This window comes from Schistocerca gregaria, chromosome 10 (assembly GCF_023897955.1).
Source record: "Schistocerca gregaria isolate iqSchGreg1 chromosome 10, iqSchGreg1.2, whole genome shotgun sequence".
Classification (NCBI taxonomy): Eukaryota; Metazoa; Arthropoda; class Insecta; order Orthoptera; family Acrididae; genus Schistocerca; species Schistocerca gregaria.
The window spans coordinates 137,380,092-137,398,613 of record NC_064929.1 but is presented as its reverse complement, the minus strand read 5'-3'; the positions used below and the strand labels follow the sequence as shown (position 1 = coordinate 137,398,613).

Below are 18,522 nucleotides of genomic sequence, written 5' to 3'. Positions count from 1 at the left end.
CGACAGTTTAATGAAGGCAGAACATCGTGTGACAACAAACCGAAACAACGTCGGGCTCGCACAAGCCGGTCTGACGACACGATCGAGAAAGTGGAGAGAATTGTTTTGGGGGATCGCCGAATGACTGTTGAACAGATCGCCTCCAGAGTTGGCATTTCTGTGGGTTCTGTGCACACAATCCTGCATGACGACCTGAAAATTCGGGATGTGTCATCCAGGTGGGTGCCACGAATGCTGACGGATGGCCACATGGCTGCCCGTGTGACATGTTGCCAAGCAGTGTTGATGCGCAACGACAGCATGAATGGGACTTTCGTTTCGTCGGTTGTGACAATGGATGAGACGTGGATGCCATTTTTCAATCCAGAAACAAAGCGCCAGTCAGCTCAATGGAAGCACACAGATCCACCGCCACCAAAAAAATTTCGGGTAACCGCCAGTGCTGAAAAAATGATGGTGTCCATGTTCTGGGACAGCGAGAGCGTAATCCTTACCCATTGCGTTCCAAAGGGCACTCGGTAACAGTTGCATCCTACGAAAATGTTTTGAAGAACAAATTCCTTCGTGCACTGCAACAAAAACGTCCGGGAAGGGCTGCGCGTGTGCTGTTTCACCAAGACAACGCACCCGCACATCGAGCTAACGTTACGCAACAGTTTCTTCGTGATAACAACTTTGAAGTGATTCTTCATGCTCCCTTCTCACCTGACCTGGCTCCTAGTGACTTTTGGCTTTTTCCAACAATGAAAGACACTCTCCGTGGCCGTACATTCACCAGCCGTGCTGCTATTGCCTCAGCGATTTTCCAGTGGTCGAAACAGACACTTAAAGAAGCCTTCGCCGCCGCCATGGAATCATGGCGTCAGCGTTTTGAAAAGTGTGTACGTCTGCAGGGCGATTACGTCGAGAAGTAACGCCAGTTTCATCGATTTCGGGTGAGTAGTTAATTAGAAAAGAAATCGGAGGCCTTCGAACTTGAATGCGCCTCGTATAAACAATTGTAAAACAAAATCTATCAATTGTGGTATTTGCCTTTTGAGTTAGAAATAAAAAAATAATTGTTTCACTGTTTTTGGAAATTCAACCTCGAAGAGGGAGAAACTGGGGATGGAAATATTTCCTTATTAAAGCATTTTTGAAGTTAAATCAGCAGAAGTTGGTATTTGACTTACTTGTTAGAAATTTTTTAAAAAAATGCATGTCAATGTATTTTTGAAAATAAAGCCCCAAGTCAGTGAAATAGAGAATGAATATTTTCATGAAAATATTTCGCTACATTAAAGCATTTTTACAGCTAAATCCAAAAAAAGTTGGTATATACATATACTCAAACACGCTTGTCATGACCCAGCCCAAATCTCTAAGCATAGAAGCCAAAATTTGGAGACTGTGTTGATTTTATAAAGGGATTTTCGAAATTTTACCCTTAAGAGGGGGGTGAAATATGGAATTAAAAGTTTTTTGGAAAATATAGAACTATTAAGATAATTTTGAAGCTGTAAGTACGAAAACGAGTATTAGAATCCACAGTCAGAAGTAAAGAAATAAATTTCCAGAATGATATTTTCACTCTGCAGCCGAGAGTGCGCTGATATGAAACTTCCTGGTAGTTTAAAACCTTGTGCCGGACCGAGACTCGAACTCGGGACATTTGCCTTTCGCGGGCAAGTGCTCTACCATATGAGCTACCCAAGCACGACACACATCCCGTCCTCACAGCTTTACTTCTGCCAGTACCTCGTCTCCTACCTTCCAAACTTAAAAGAAGCTCTCCTTCGAACCTTACAGAACTAGCACTCCTGAAGGAAAGGATATTGGTAGAGCACTTGCCCGCGAAAGGCAAAGGTCCCGAGTTCGAGTCTCGGCCTGGCGCACAGTTTTAATCTGCCAGGAAGTTTCAAAGCAATAAATGTATCAGAATTTTTGGAAATTTATCCCCCATGGGAGTGAAATAGAAGCTGAAAGATACTTTTGAAAATAAATCCTAGTGAAAGAAGTAATAAACATTTTTAAAGCAGCATATACGAAAACTACAATTCGACATCGAGGCTGGAAATAAAAAAATAATATTTCAGTGTTTTTTGCAAATTCAATCCCTGGGGGATGAAATAGTGGTTGAAAGTTTCATTAAAATAATTCTATAAAAAATGGCTTGGGTTAGAACCAAATTTTTCACTGTTTTTTAGAAATTTAACCCATTAGAGGGCGATATTGAGGATGAAAGGTTTTTATGGAAACAATTCCTGCGCCTTTGAAGCTAAATCAATACCATAAAAAACGCATATTTGTGTATTTTTGGAAATCAAACACCACGGTATTGAAATAGAAAATGGAAATTTTTACGAAAATATTTCCTTATATGGAAACATTTTTACAGCTAAATCCTAGAACACTGTTATTTCACCTCTTGGTTAGAAGTAAATAAGTATGTGTAGCAGATGAAAGGTGGGACTAACAAAAATCTCCGACTCCAGCGGTTTTTGCTAAGAAGTGCATCCAGATAGTCTATGCCTCTACGGCCTTAACGTGCGTGAAACATTAGCAGGTGTTGCTGTTTGTCAACAACATAAAAATTCGATTGAAGAGAAAATGAACCGGAAACCTGTGTAGACTATACAGTGAACGCGAGAAAAGCAGATGGTGGTAAGCTAGTTTGTAATAAATACACTTAATATTTTTTGGTATGTATTTTTCGTGTAACGGGTTAGTTCAAATTTTCAAAAAGATGCTACGCCATGTTTATTCATCTACATCTATACTGCGGTGAGAAACGTACGGAAGAAAGAAGTAATCTTCGTCTGATGTGTCACTGCCAACTAACATATCTCGATTAAACTTGGACCATAAATAGAAAGAACTGCTCTAGTTGATCACAGAAGGTAACTAAAAGGAATGAGAGTAATAGCACTGACATTTGTATTAAAAGACAACACGGACGTCACAGCTGTGTTTGTGGTGGTCCCCTCGACATTAAAAAACGCGAGGTATGGTCGGTAATAGCGTGTCTGATCGCCGTGGACGGAAATGCATGCCCTGCAACGTGCATCCATGCTGTACACTAGTTGGGGTATGGTGTTCATTGGGTAGGGCGTTCTCTTCCACCATCGCGGTTGACAACTATGGACTGTCTTTGGTGCATTTAGACGAGCTGTAATATGTCTCACCAACGCATCCCACAGGTACTCGAAGGTACTCTAGTCGGCGGAATGGGTAGGCCAGTCGTTTCGCCGAATTTTCTCTCGCTCTCAGAGTTCCTGCACCGTCAGTGCCGAATGCAATCTCAGTAGATACCCATGGGGGGCTGAATACATCCCCAAAGTATATGCACATGGAGATGAAGTACAGTGTCACAATAACATTGAGCATTCAGTGTTACATGTTCAAAGATTTGGAGCTCAGTAAATCCATGCAACGTTATGCGTCCCCAAACCGTAACACTTTGACCACCAAAATGACCATGTCCAACAATGCTGGGGAGAGCAGGGAACATGTAACTCACCCAGGAACTATTATCCCGTCAAATTAAATCCCACATTTGGAACAGTGAACACTTCCCGTACCAGAAACGTTCTCCCTTTACTTATTTTTTACGTCCCGTTCTTGACGCGTTATTTTGCTTCTGAACACTGTCCAAACAGGCCTTGAATACTCAACGGTACCGACCGGCCGCCGTGTCATCCTCACCCTTTATCGTCACACCGTACGCGGATACTGAGAGGCATGTGGTCAACACCTACGATATACAGATTAGTTGCGAATCTCGTTTCTCTGCTCCTGATTACTTAGTCTTTCTTTTGAAGTTATTAATCGATATTCTGCATTCATTCAGAAGGTCTTCATACGTCGTCATAAAATCTCGCCATAACCCCGTTTCTGAACCTTTTTTTATTTCTTTAATAGCTTCTTCCACACAGGATAAATTTCAGAAGACGAGGACTGCACCCTTCGCCTAAAAATGGTTCAAATGGCTCTGAACACTATGGGACTTACCATCTGAGTTCATCAGTCCCCTATAACTTAGAACTACTTAAACCTAACTAACCTACGGACATCACACACATCCATGCCTGAGGCACGATTCAAACCTGCGACCGTAGCAATCGCGCGGTTTCGGACTGAAGCGTCTAGAACCGCTCGGCCACGGCGGCCTGCTCACCCTTCGCCTATTTAAGCCGAAATCCTCTCTCTCGGTCTTCCGTTATTCTCATTCTCCTTATTTCTTACTTCTGGTACATACTGTACATTACCATTCTTTCCCTATATCACACATGTAGTTTTCAAAGGATACCCAGCATCTTCCAACATTGCGTATTTTCAAACGACTTATATATGTTGATCGATTACTTGAACGAGTCATGGTTTTTCTCGTTTCTCTTTGATCAGTAAGCATTATTAACGAATTTCCACTGTGATGCCTTTATCTTTCGTGCAGGTAAATTGATGGTTATTTGACAGGTCCTGCGTTTCCTTTCGTGCGCTTGTGCACATTATGTTGGTTTAATACTTGGATGGAGGACCAGTCAGGCTGGTTATAAGTATCCAAATACCGTTCCAACTTTGGAGTTACTCAAATAATATTCTTCTGGAATCCCAATGATACATCACTCCAGCCCTAAATGTCGCACCTATTAATCTGAAAAATTGTTTGTTTACCACTTCCTCAAAAGCTTGTAAAGATGCCAAACGGATGTTACTTATTTATATTGTCTTTCTTATCACAAAATTCTATAAAAATCTAACTCCCAAATTGGATTATATACGTCCCCCACATAGAAGTCAGTTTCTTCTTCTGTTACTTCAGCAGTCACATTAGCGTTCTCGTGGGAAATCTCAGTGGGCTCTTTTCATCTACCCGATTTCTTCTTTGTGTTTACTTGATGGGTGGATCTGAGAGGCCATTATTCATTCATGTCGCTGAAAACAGTATGTAAGCTTACTGGCTTCATCTGCAGTTCGTTTGCTAGCATACGAGGGCAACACAGAATTTTATGCACAGTGAGACAAAACACGATTACAAATATCACAAGCCGTAGCGAAGAGGGTGGTCATTATTTGCAGCATTTATTGTATATTTTGACTTCTTGAAGCTGTAAAGACAGGTAATTTACTCTCCCGTTTGAGTGTAAATGCACATAACGTCCTCCAAAGTATCTGGTGTTGAATCGAGCCTAGTGAATGCTCAGGAAACGCATTAAGAGAATAGGAACAGGAACGTCGTTGTTAGAAAGTCATAGAAAAAGCTATTTTATATTTGCAACGAAAGAAACATCACCTATATAACCCTGTCTTCTATTTTTTAAGCAAACCATTCAGTTACATATTACTGGGAGAGATGTAAAGTTCTTTTCCGAAAACCAAGTTTGTGTCTAGTACGTACGCCAAAAGTTGTCATTGCTGCTATATTTTCGTTTTTTTAATTATATTCGGTGCATATAGAGATATGTACACATAATTCGGACACAAAATCATATGAAAGCTTTCGGTAAAATATACAACAAAAATGATTTGTCCAGACACACTATAACACAGTTATTAAACTTGAGGTCTTGTACGTTATCGAACGGCTTACTCTCCGTAGAAAAGATGATCTTGAAGGTGCTGAAAATAACAAAACGTGTGAGGTCATCGACATGAGTGTTAAAGGAATCCGTTAAGCGCCGGTTACACGATAAATCAGTCAAACGTAAAGACCTTAAATTCGACTAAATACCTAAGAATTACGACTACGAACAACTTAACTTGGAAAGAACACGTAATAAATGTCACGGGGAAGGCTAACCAAAGATTGCGTTATATTGAAAAGACACTTAGAAAATGTAACAGATCTACTAAGAAGACTGCCTACACTACGCTTGTCCTCCCTCTCTTTTAGAATACTGCTGCGCAGTTTGGGATCCTTACCAGACAGGATTGACGGAGTACATCGAAAATGTTCAAAGAAGGGCAGCATGTTTTGTAATATCGCGGAACAGGGGAGAGACTGTCAGTGAAATGATACAGCATTTCGGGTGGACATCATTAAAACAAAGGCGTTTTCCGTTGCGGCGGAATCTTCTCACGAAATTCCAATCACCAATTTTCTCCTCCGAATCCGAAAATATTTTGTTGATATTGATCTACATAGGAAGAAACAATCACTATGATAAAATAAGGGAAATCAGCTAGTACGGAAAGATATAGGTGTCTGTTCTTTCCTCGCAATATACGAGATTACAACAATAGATAATTGTGAAGGTGGTTCTATGTACTCTCTACCAGGCACTTAAATGCTATTTGTAGAGTATCCATCTAGATGTAGATGTTAAAAGAAGTTCGCAAAACTGTAAGAAAAATCAGAAGATGGATACGGACTACAATCCCGTAAAACTACTGAAAACATATGAATATTGCGGCAGACTTGAGGGAAAGCAGATTTAAATTTTATGAACATAACCGCACACTCTCAACATCAAGACTCATTCATAAAACTGCGACGTGCACAGAACAATTCAGAGCCATACCCAGAATTTAGAAAAGGCTTAAGTCCATGAGACATTTTCAACAGAAACTCATGTAGGCACAGCAAATGGTAAGTACTGTGAAAGAATGACGTCACCACGAGACCAGGAGCTAAGTGGGCTGAACTGCTTGGAAATTCTGAAAACTGAGACTTAACATCTTAGGGTCCAATCACACCTTTCATACACACATCAAAAACAGTTTTCCATCACCCAAGTTCCCAGAACTCCTGACTGTGGATATTATATCACAGACACAGTACCTTTGACGGTTCTGAGATGTCACTAAAGCCGCCCATAGACGTAAACAACCATCCATGAGCAGCGCCTATTAGACGGACGGGGTCCGACAACAGATCAGTTCCAGTCATTCCTCCAGGAAGGAGGTACACGGCTAGTGTCGTCTGTAGTATAACCATGCCTAGACGATTAATACCATGGTTCGATCGCGTCCGCATTGTTACTTTGGGACAGGAAGGGCTCGCAACAGGAGTCTCGGAATGAACCAAAGCTATGTTGTTCGGACATGGACGAGGTACTGAGAGACAGGAACTGTCGATGACATGCCTCGCTCAGGCCACCCAATAGCTACTACAGCACTGGATGACGGCTACCTACGGATTATGGCTCGGAGGAACCCTGACGGGAAGACCACCATGTTCAATAATGCTTTTCGTACAGCCACATGACGTCGTGTTACGACTCAAACTGTGCGCAATAGGTTGCATGATGAGCAACTTCACTCCCGACGGCCATGGCGAGATCCATCTTTGCAACCACGACACCATTCAGTGCATTACTGATGGGCCCAGCAACATGCCGAATGGACCCCTCTCGACTGGCAAAATGTTCTCTCCACCGGGAAGTGTCGCGTATGCCTTCAACCAGAAAATCGTTGGAGCCGTGTTTGGAGGCAACCCGGTCAGGCTGAACGCCTTAGACACACTATCCAGCGAGTGCAGCGAGATGGAGGTTCCGCGCTGTTTTGGGGTGGCATTATGTGGGCGAGACGTACGAAGCTGGAGGTCATGGAAGGCGTCGTAACGGGTGTTCGATACGTGAATGCGATCATCCGACTGATAGTGAAACCATATCGGCAGGATACTGGTGAGGCATTCGTCTTCATGGACGAGAATTGGTGCTCCCATCGTGCACCACTTGTGAAAGACATCCTTCAGGATAACGACATCGCTTGACTAGAGTGGCCAGCATGTTCCCCACACGTGAACCTTATCGAACATTTCTGGGGTGGATTGAAAAGGTCTGTTTATGGACGACGTGACCGAGCAACCACTCTGAGGTATCTACACCGAATCGCCGTTTAAGAGTGGGACAGTGAGGACCAACAGTGCCTTGATGAACTTGTGGATAGTATGCCACGACAAATACAGGCACAGAGGTACCGATGTGTACAGCAGTCTGGACCACCACATCTGAAGATCTCGCTTTATGGTGGTACAACATGAAAACTGTGGTAATCATGAGCAGCAAAAAGGGCGGAAATGATGTTCATGTTGAGCCCTATTACGACTTTCTGTATAGCTTCCGTAACTCCCGAAACCGAGGTGATGCAATTTTTTTTATGTGTGTACATGCGGTTTTCGCCAAGCTATAAACCTATATACTTTCTTCTGTGGCATTTGAAAGCTGCTTCAAGAGACGTTCATAACGTTTATGGACCTCGATGAAACAATATCGAGGTAACAACGCCGAAACGAGTGTCCTTCCGTCAGGAGAAGATGTCCCACAAACGTCTGCCCTTTTACATCAAGTGTAAGCAGACGCATGACTCAAGTACTGTGTGTGTTGAGAAATGGTCAAAATGTTGACTGTGAGCATTGCTACACGCTGTAAAATGATTCTGGAGAAACAGTATTGCAAGCTGAATTTCATATGGAGTTAAGGGGAGCACCGACCCGTGTGATAAGGCATTTCATGCCTTAGGGAGTCATCGGCGTTTGCTAATATATTTCTCGTTTTAATTTTCGCCAGTGATAAAAGTATAGAAGCGTTGAGTTTGTCGAGTGTGTAGACAAACTTGAGTTTCCTGCAAAACCGTTCCAATACTCTCCTCTTCAGTGGGTCTCTCATTACATGTGTGGAATGGGAGGGACATCTCTCAAGTTGGCAACACACTGATTGCCTTATGTTCAGCTGTACGTCTTCCAGTGACTGTGGCAACAAAATGTCTTAGAGCCAGAAAAAGTTCAGGGCATTTATATACACCAAGTTAGCGTGGGCTTTCAACTCTACCATTAGTGCTTACTTCTAAGATTAAGTTAGAGGATTTGTCAAAGATGCTTCTTAAATGCAATTTTGCATAGATTAAATTCTGAGAACTTGAAACGTCCCCTTAGAAAAATTTATACAAGACTGTGCTTAAACTGACACACAATATTTTTAGCGCAACGGAATCTGACTTACAAAAATCCATACGAAAGAATGGCCATGACTAACAATAACCTATACGTTTCACAAATCACTTACCTCACAAAAATCTTGGTTACTCGAACTACTGCAATACAGCGAGCGCCACTACTGCCAGCTAAATAAAAGATTCAAACTACGGAAGGCACTAACTACTGATAGGCACAGTTAACAAATGAAAGATTTTAATAGAGAACAAACAATGTATTTACCTTAATAGTCATAATATATATATATCAGTTCATGACACCAATTCTTACAAATTTCAAAACTCCACCATCTCTCTCCCCACGTCCACCACTGCTGGAAGCTCACCTCCAACTGCGCAACGCTACGCTCTGTTAACATCCAGCTGCCGCTGCCCAACACTACAATGGCAGACAACAATGCAAACCAGCCACAGACTGCACACAGCACAGCCAGTGATTTTCTTACAGAGCGCTACGTGGCGTTGGCGTTACCAATAGAAAAACCTAAACATCCTACTTACAAACTGTAACCAATTTTAGAAGTCATCGCCATGTAGATGCAGCCAAATGTGAAGAGGATGCAATACAATGCAATTACGTGGTCGCAGAATACTTCTTTGGTTGAGTCTTCTCGTACTTTCGAGATTCCTTTGTATTTATGGTACTGCTGTTAAAATGAGAGTTTCATTTCTTTCATTAGCCGCGCTTATTATTTTTCTTCCCGTTTTTTATGCTCCACACTTCATGTTTCTGTTTTTTTTTTTAATATCTATATAACCTTTCCGAAGACAGATGGCGAGTACCTGGTACTATCTGGATACTCTTCAGCATACGGCTGCACCGCTGCTCTAACAGCTCGGCGACGTTCGTCACAAGCGATGTTCGCTTTTTCGACTGTCAAATATGTTGTGGATGTATCAATAGCCTTATGAGCATGTTATCTGCCTGCTACAACAGCAGAACACAGGCTGACAGGCCTCACGCGTGCAGGAACAAACAAGAACTGTACTTGAGTTACGTGTTTGTTTACATTTGGTATTAAAGGACAGACGTTTGAGGCACTACTACCACTGACGGCAGTAGTTATCCGCTATATCTTGGTGAAAACCGTACTTCGATAGTTTTATTCGTTCTGGATATATTTGAGAAGGTCTGTCGTAGCTGGCTCACCTCATATATAGGCCTGTGCTGTGGGACTATTTCGAGACCATGTAGTGGATATATGCTCTGAAATATTTATTACATGTAATTTCAGGAGACTACAGCAACTTTGGCTATGGCGCAACTACATGACACGAGGGAAACGATTTTCGACATCCAACAAGAAAACTGAGTTGATTTGCATTTACTGCGTGAATACCTTTCAAAAGTAACGTGGACTTCGCACTCCCTTGAATTTCTTCAGCGCAAGTTTTCCATTATCCCCACGTTCAGAGCTACAAAGTACGACGTGGACTCGGTACTCTTTATTTTCTGAAGCGGAAAGAGCGGCGCATTTAGAGGGAGGCCGAAATGCAGCGGGAGTTCAGAGGGCAGGGCAGGTCGTTGCGGAGGCGCCAGTGCGGCAGAAGTTGCCAGCTTCGTTAGGCAACGCCCCGTGCTAACATCGTTAGCTCCCAGGGCAGCCGCTGTGCGCGAATAACTCGTCGCAGGATTCTCGGGCCCGTCCGAATCTGCACGCGCAGCAGCTGACTGGTGCAGCGGACTGAAATAAAAAAGTTTCCTGTGCCACGAAGGGGGAAGAAAGAACGAAGAGTTAAAAATGTACAGAGATAGGAAATGAATGTTAATGCGGGGCAAGGAGGAAGACAGTGAGTGATAGAAAGAGTGAGTGAGTGAGAGAGAAAAAGTACGCGACTATCAGAGAAAAAGTAAGTGTGAGAAAGTTTGAGTGAAAGTGAAAGGCACTGAGAAAGAGAGTTAATGAGGAGTAGAGGAGAGGTAATAGAGACGGGGAGAGAGCGAGAGCGACAGATAGCTAGAGGGAGAGAGAGAGAGAGAGAGAGAGAGAGAGAGAGAGAGAGAGAGAGAGAGAGAGAGAGAGAGAGAGAGACGATATGGCAGACTGGGTTCTGAAACTGCCCCTGCACAGAGGGGTGTCAGATTTTTCGTCGACAAAATACTGTTAATGAAGCTCGGAAAAAAGAGTCGCTTCTTTGACAGAGGGAAAAAAAAAGTTGCTGCAGAAGTCTTCTGCATTTCTTTAAGCTCATATTCGACCCGTAAGAGTTTCCTATGCTAACGGAAAAACTTATTATAAAATGAACGGATGTACATGCTACTAAGTGGACCGTTCAGTGACGAGGGACATTCTGAAACAGGCAGAAGCGGATATATACCTGATCATATCGTATTTTACTCAATCTCAGACTGTCACAAAACCAGTCCTGCGCAATTTCAGCTATATCATATTGGAACGCAATATCACAATTCGGCAACTAGCATTGTACCATGGGATGGACCTTGTCGGTCAAAATGGGGATATAACCCCTTGGCAGTACCGCGACTCCGCCGAGTGACAATCGGTCCCATCGAATACTCTCCGCATGTTTTTTTCTTTTAAACTCGGCCTGAAGTTGAAAACACTGTGGAACAAGACTCGTCACACCAAATACCATTCCTTCATAGTTCCATAGTTCCAATTCTGTGGTTTAGGCACCACGTTTTCTTTTTACGGACATTTGCAGCACAGGTGAGGGAGGTCTGGAATTCCAGCTCGCCTTGTAATGCCCTGCTAATGCAGCTCCTTTCGAGTTGTTTTGATACTGACTGTGTTCCCGAGTGCGACATTCTGCAGTGAAGTTTCCAGCTGCAAGAGAAGTATGTGCCTAGCAAAATATAGGGGAGGGAAACGATCCACCTTGGTGCAACTAACATATTAGAAAGTAGCTAAGAAAGCAGAAAAATTTGCACAGTTGTTTTAAACGTAGTCACTGTCCCACTGACAAACAGGAATTATGTGAAATGAAAACAGCTAGCAAAAGGTCAATGAGAGATTCTTTTAACGAATTTCAAAGCAATATCTGCAGATTCTAAAAATAACCCCAAAAATTTTTGGTCGTACGTAAAATCCATGAACGCTACAAATAATTCAATACCTTCCCTTGCTGACGGTACTGGGAATGTAACTGATGATGATAAACAGAAGGCCGAAATTCTGAACCCACCTGTCAAAAACTCGTTTACGGTAGAGGACTGCAGCACCATTCCCCCTTTCAATTATCGAACTAACGCAAGGACGGCTAACGTGGTGTTTACTGTATCTGGGATTGTGAAACAGTTAAGATCCTTATACGCCAGAAAGGCATCTGGCACAGACGGTACCCCCTTAAGATTTTATGTTGACTATGCTACAAATATAGCATCATTCTTATCCATCATCTATCAGAGAACATTGGAACAGCGAATAGTTCCATGGGACTGGAAGAATGCCCAGGTCATAGCAATCTATAAAAAGGGTAGAAAATCGGATGCACGTAATTGCCGGTCAATTTCACTGACATCGATTTTTTGTAGAATCATGGAACATACTTTGTGTTCAGACATAATGGCCTTTCTAGATTCTGTGAAGCTCATCTACAGAAACCACCACGGTTTTAGGAAACAGCGGTCGTGTAAGGCACAGCTGGACATCTTTGTGCATGATATTCGACAAGCTTTAGTTACCGGCTCCCAAGTTGATGCCATATTCCTCGACTTTCGAAAGGTGTTCGACTCAGTTCCACACTGGCGATTGCTCCAAAAAGGGCGCGCTTACGGCCTATCCGAAGACATATGCGCTTGGATGGATAGTTTTCTAACAGGCACGGAGCAGTATGTCGTCCTGAACGGGGTGACTTCAAGAAACAAGCGTAAATTCTAGTGTGCCCCAGAGCAGCGTAATAGGTCCGCTGCTTTTTACGATTTACATAAACGTTCTGGTTGATGGTATTGACAGCGGCATTAGACAGTTTGCCGATGATGCTGTAGATTACGGGAAATTAGTATCACACGAAAGTTGTGAACAAATCAGTGAGGATTTGCAGAAAATAAATCCGTGGTGTAATGACTGTCAGTTATCTCTCAATATTAGTAAGCGTAACCTACTGTGTATAACAAGGCGAAAATCCCCATTAATGTACGAGTACAAAGTAAATGCCCAGTGTTTAGAAACGGAAACATCAGTGAAGTATGTGGCCGTGACCATTCGAAATGATCTCAAATGGAATTATCAGATTACACAAGTAACTGGTAAGGCGAACTCTAGATTGCGGATTATTGGTAGAATCCAGAAGCGATGCAGTCCTTCAACAAAGGAAATAGCTTACAATACGGTAGTTCGTACAGTCTTAGAGTACTGTTCGTCTGCATGGGACCCTTACCAGTTAAATAGGATTCAAGAGATTGAGAAGGTCCAAATAAGAGTGGCAAGATTCGTGACTGCTACATTTAGCCATCGCGAGTGCTTTACAAATCTCATAGAAAGTTTGAAGTAGGACACACTTGCAGATAGACGACGCGCTAAACGGAAGGGGCTGCTCACTAAATTCCGAAATCCAATCTATGCCGAGGATGTAGAGCGTATATTATTACCACCAACTTTCAAATCACGCAGTTATCACCATTCAAAGATAAGCGAAATTAGAGCTCGTACTGAGGTGTTCAGACAGTCGTTTTTCCCTCGCGTGATCTGCGAGTGGAACAGACGGGGGGAAATATGACTTTGGCGCGAATTGTGCCCTCTGCCACACACCGCTTGGTGGCTAGCGGACTATATATGTAGATGCAGATGCCATCCTCTTGTTTTTCGTCAGAATCCCCTTCAGTGACCGTCCGTCACGATCACAGTTCACAGTTTCGCCCGCTTTGTGACGTATCGCACGATGTTTCTCCGCTTTACCCATATGCGGTAGACGTCTTCGATTCGGTGCCTCTCGATACACCAAGCACTTCACCTACCTCGGTTACATAAGCACCCACGATACAAGCACCCCTAATATGCCCATGTCTCTAATCACGTCGCTTTGACGGAATGCACTCAGAAATATACAGAGCACTGTACCGTTAGTGGTCAAGTACAGCATCGCAAACTGTATACCCATTAATGTTAAAGACTGTATTTCTCAAATACAGAGTGGCAATCTGTATACCCACTAATGTTTAAGACTGCGTTTTTCGTGGTATTACCACATTTTTGTCTAAGCCCTGTAATTTGGAAGTATTTTTATGCAGCTCGGTTTCACCTTGCATACTTGACTAAGTCGTGAGCTGTACTTATACCACAGAAATCAAGACTGTGCTTGTTGAAGCCGGCCGGAGTGACCGAGTGGTTCTAGGCGCAACGGTCTTTAACCGCGTGACCACTACTGTTGCACCTTCGAATCCTGCCTCGAGCATGGATGTGTGTGATGTCCTTAGGTTAGTTAGGTTTAAGAAGTTCTAAGTGCTAGGAGACTGATGACCTCAGAAGTTAAGTCCCATGGTACTCAGAGCCATTGTGGTTGTTGAATGGCTACATTTGTTAGGAATAATGTCCTATTTATCACTAAACTCTGAAAAGGTACGCAAGAAGTGTTCCGAACACGTGGTGCCACCATTCCTGAGTTGAAGGATCGCATCAGAACTGCCGTCGGCAATGTCCCAGGGAATGCGTTACGTCGAGTTATGGAAAGCTTCCAACGCCGCCTGGATGAATGTGTAGTGCAGAGGGACATCATTTGACAGGAGTCAGATTCAGAAAGTAATCCAAGCAATGGAGAATGGCTTACACATTAGTAAATGGCATACCTTTAACTATTAATTGCGATAAGAGGTAATAAATAAATTACAGCTACTGCCTGATACTATGTTTTTAATATACTACTATGTACGCTGCCGCACGCTGTACCTTGTTGCCTCTACAGCCGTCCATTACTGTGAAAGCGTTTCATGTGCGGGATTTTGTGTTCGAACTGACCTCTCGAATATAACCTATAAATGTTACATGGGATTCATGTCGGAAGATCTTAGCGGGCAACTATTCGAAGTGTCCAGAGTGTTCTGCAGATAAGTTGCAAACAATTTCGGCCCGGCGATATGGTGTACAGTCATTCATAAAAATTCCAGTGTTGTTTGGAAACATGACATCCACGAGTAGTTGCATTATGGAGCCACCACCAGCTTGCACAGTGCATTGTTGACAATTTGGCTCCATGGCGTCGTGGGGTCTACTGCACACTCTAACTCTGCCATCGGCTCTCATCAACTGAGATCTATACTCATCCAACCAGGACACAGGATTCCAGGCATCTAGGGTACAACCGACATGGTCACGAGTCCAGTAGAGGCGCTGCTGGCGATGTCGTGCTGTTAGCAAAGGCACTCACCTCAGTTTTCTGCTGCCAAAGCCCATTGACATCACATTTCAGTGCACTGGCCTAAGGGATACAATCGTCACGCGTCTGGCATTTATTTCTGCAATTGTTTCACGTGGTGTTGCTTTTCTGTTAGCGCTGACAACTCTACTCAAATGATGCTGCTCTCGGTCGGTGAGTGAAAGCCGTCGGCCACTCCATTGTCCGTGGTGAGAGGTGAATACTGGTGTTCTCAGCACGTTCTTGACACCTGAATCCCGAAATATTGAATTCGCTAACAGTTTCAGAAATGGAATCTGCCATGTGTGTAGCTACGTTTAGATACAAAATTTTGAGAGGCTCCTTCAGTTCTTTAATGTGTGCCCATACACTCTGTCACTCAGAGATCATGATGTTACAAAAAAGAAATAGATGGCGTACTGGGACCGCACTGTTTCAAAATTACTCATATCTGAATCATGAGTCATGAATCATGAATCATTTTTAAAAAAGAGTAAAAAAGTTATTGCATTTAAATTCTGACTGTTCGTTCATCACTTTGTCCGCCTCCTTAAACACCTGTTTGTACTGTACTTTCCATTCTTGTAGTGTGTCTAACTTTACTCCTTTAGGTGCCCACTTGTACCTATTGTGCTCCGCAAATGGTGACCAAAAGCAGTGTTTTGGTACTTTGTATCTACTAACAAGCTAGCCGTTGTGGCCGAGCGGTTCTAGGCGCTACAGTCTGGAAAAATGGTTCAAATGGCTCTGAGCACTATGGGACTTAACATCTATTGTCATCAGTCCCCTAGAACATAGAACTACTTAAACCTAACTAGCCTAAGGACAACACCCAGCCATCACGAGGCAGAGAAAATCCCTGGCCCGCCGGGAATCGAACCCGGGAACCCTGGCTATCCTTAGATTAGTTACTTTTAAATAGTTCTAAGTTCTAGGGGACTGGTGACCTCAGCAGTTGAGTCCCATAGAGCCCAGAGCCATTTTTTCTAACAAACAAAATACCGACCATTTTGGCCTGTAGAAAAACGAGCACATATTACGCAGTGTAATCTACACAAATCAACACACACAATAATTTTTTCCACTTTTTACAGTTTTATGTTTAGTTATATGTTCAGTTTAAACCGTAACTGACCTGCAGTTCGAAATGCTATTTTGCACTCATTAGTGTAAGCGTACACTAATTCTTCGGCAATACGGACATAACATTTCACGTAATAAACTCTTTTCTTTCCTTGCGTGTTTCTTTGTATATCTTGAAAATTTGTGTAACTAAGCTTCTGTTAAAACCATTGCCTGTTGCAACTTCGTAGAGGACGCATGACTCTCGTTCTATTTCAGTTTCACCTACTGGAAGCTTACACAAGCGAGCTACCATTGCAGTGAAAAACGTCTTTTTCTGTTGTGGTACAGGGTTGCCTTCACCCCTTATTATTTCCTCTGAGTGTGTTGCTTTACACAACAAACAACACTCATACGACCAAAAGACATGTTTTCATAGCTCCATAGCACAGGTTTTATGGATCCGACACCACAATATTTCTGTTATGAACACGTTATTAATGACGAGTGGTTTTGGAATTTCAACTCATGTAGCCCAACAATGTGATCAGAAGTATCCGGACACCTGACTGAAAATGACTTAGAAATTCTTGGCGCCCTCCATCGGTAATGCTGGAATTCAATATCGTGTTCGCCCACCGTTAGCCTTGATGACTGCTTCCACTCTCGCAGGCATACGTTCAGTGAGGTGCTGGAAGGTTTCTTGGGGAATGGCAGCCCATTCTTCACGGAGTGCTACACTGAGTAGAGGTATCGATGTCGGTCGGGGAGACCTGGCACGAAGTCGGCGTTCCAAAACATCCCAAAGGTGTTCTACAGGTCAGGACTCTGTGCAGCCCCAAGATATGAATCTCTCGAGAGACAAGTTTTTCCTAAAATATGTCACTACCGGCACAGTACACAAGGCAATTATGAGAATCTCTTCCGAGGCAGTAGGAAATGATGGAGTGAGCATTGGCATGATTAAGAACGTCGTAGACACTATTATTCCAGTTATCACAGACATCTTCAACCTGTCTCTTGTCAGTAGTACATATCCTACTGAGTGGAAGCAAAGTTTAATTCAGCCTATACCCAAGACTGACAACCCTAAGTCGCCAGGTGACTACAGGCCGATCAGCATACTACCTGCAATTTCTAAAGCCCTAGAGCACATCGTCCATGAACAACTGACGGATTACCTCAAAACTCATAACATCCATGACGAATATCAGTCAGGCTTTCGAAAGCACCATAGTACAGCAACCGCATTAATCAAAGTAACTGATGACATTAAACATGCTATGGACAGACGTGAAGCTACTATCCTAACACTGCTTGACTTTAGCAAGGCTTTTGACACAGTTGACTTCGATATATTACTAATTAAAATGAAACAGCTGAATTTCTCAAACAGCGCAATACAATGGTTCGACAGCTACCTCAAAAACAGAAGTCAACAAGTCATTTGTGGGTCGGAAAAGTCATCATGGAAAAGCGTGCGCTCTGGAGTTCCCCAAGGCTCCGTCCTTGGTCCACTACTCTTCTCACTGTACATTAATGATATTTCTTCAGTGATTCACTCCTGCAACTACCATCTTTATGCCGACGACATCCAACTGTACATAAGTGAAAGCCCCAAGAACATTGCTGGCGCAGTAGCGAGTATGAACGCAGATCTTTGCTCTGTTTCTCGATGGGCACAGAACCTAGGTCTGAAACTAAACCCCAAGAAATCCCAGGTCATACTTATATCTCATCCAAAGTTAATCAGCCGGTACTTTCGCGAAACAGTCCCTAAAATACTCCTCAATGGTACCCAACTACCATACCAAAAAACAGTAAAAGACCTTGGAATAATCTTGGATGAACACCTAAACTGGGAAGAACAAACAGTCACAGCTTGCCGGAAATCGCTCTCCTCCCTACATGCAATTCAAAAATTTAGAAAAATATTTCCAACCCATGTTAAACAAAAATTAGTCCAAACACTAGTCTTGCCTAATCTATACTACTGCGATGTAGTTCAACACGGCACAAATAGTGAAAATTCTAGATGCCTCGAGCTAGTGATGAATGCTTGCGTTAGATACGTGTGCAATATTCGGTTGTATGATCATATCAGTCCTTCATACTCCCAGCTAGGTTGGATACGCCCACATACGGCACGCGATCTCCACACGATGTGCTTACTTCATCGATTTCTTAGCCACTGGTGCCCCCAATACTTATCTTCTCACATTAAACACCTATCAT

General features: G+C 42.9%; 1 long non-coding RNA gene across 1 annotated transcript in view; it reads left to right on the top strand.

The window, feature by feature from the left end:
* The window catches only part of LOC126293575 (uncharacterized), a 1,862,585-nt gene that overhangs the window by 1,760,241 nt on the left and 83,822 nt on the right, over positions 1–18,522 (top strand). The window lies entirely within an intron of this gene.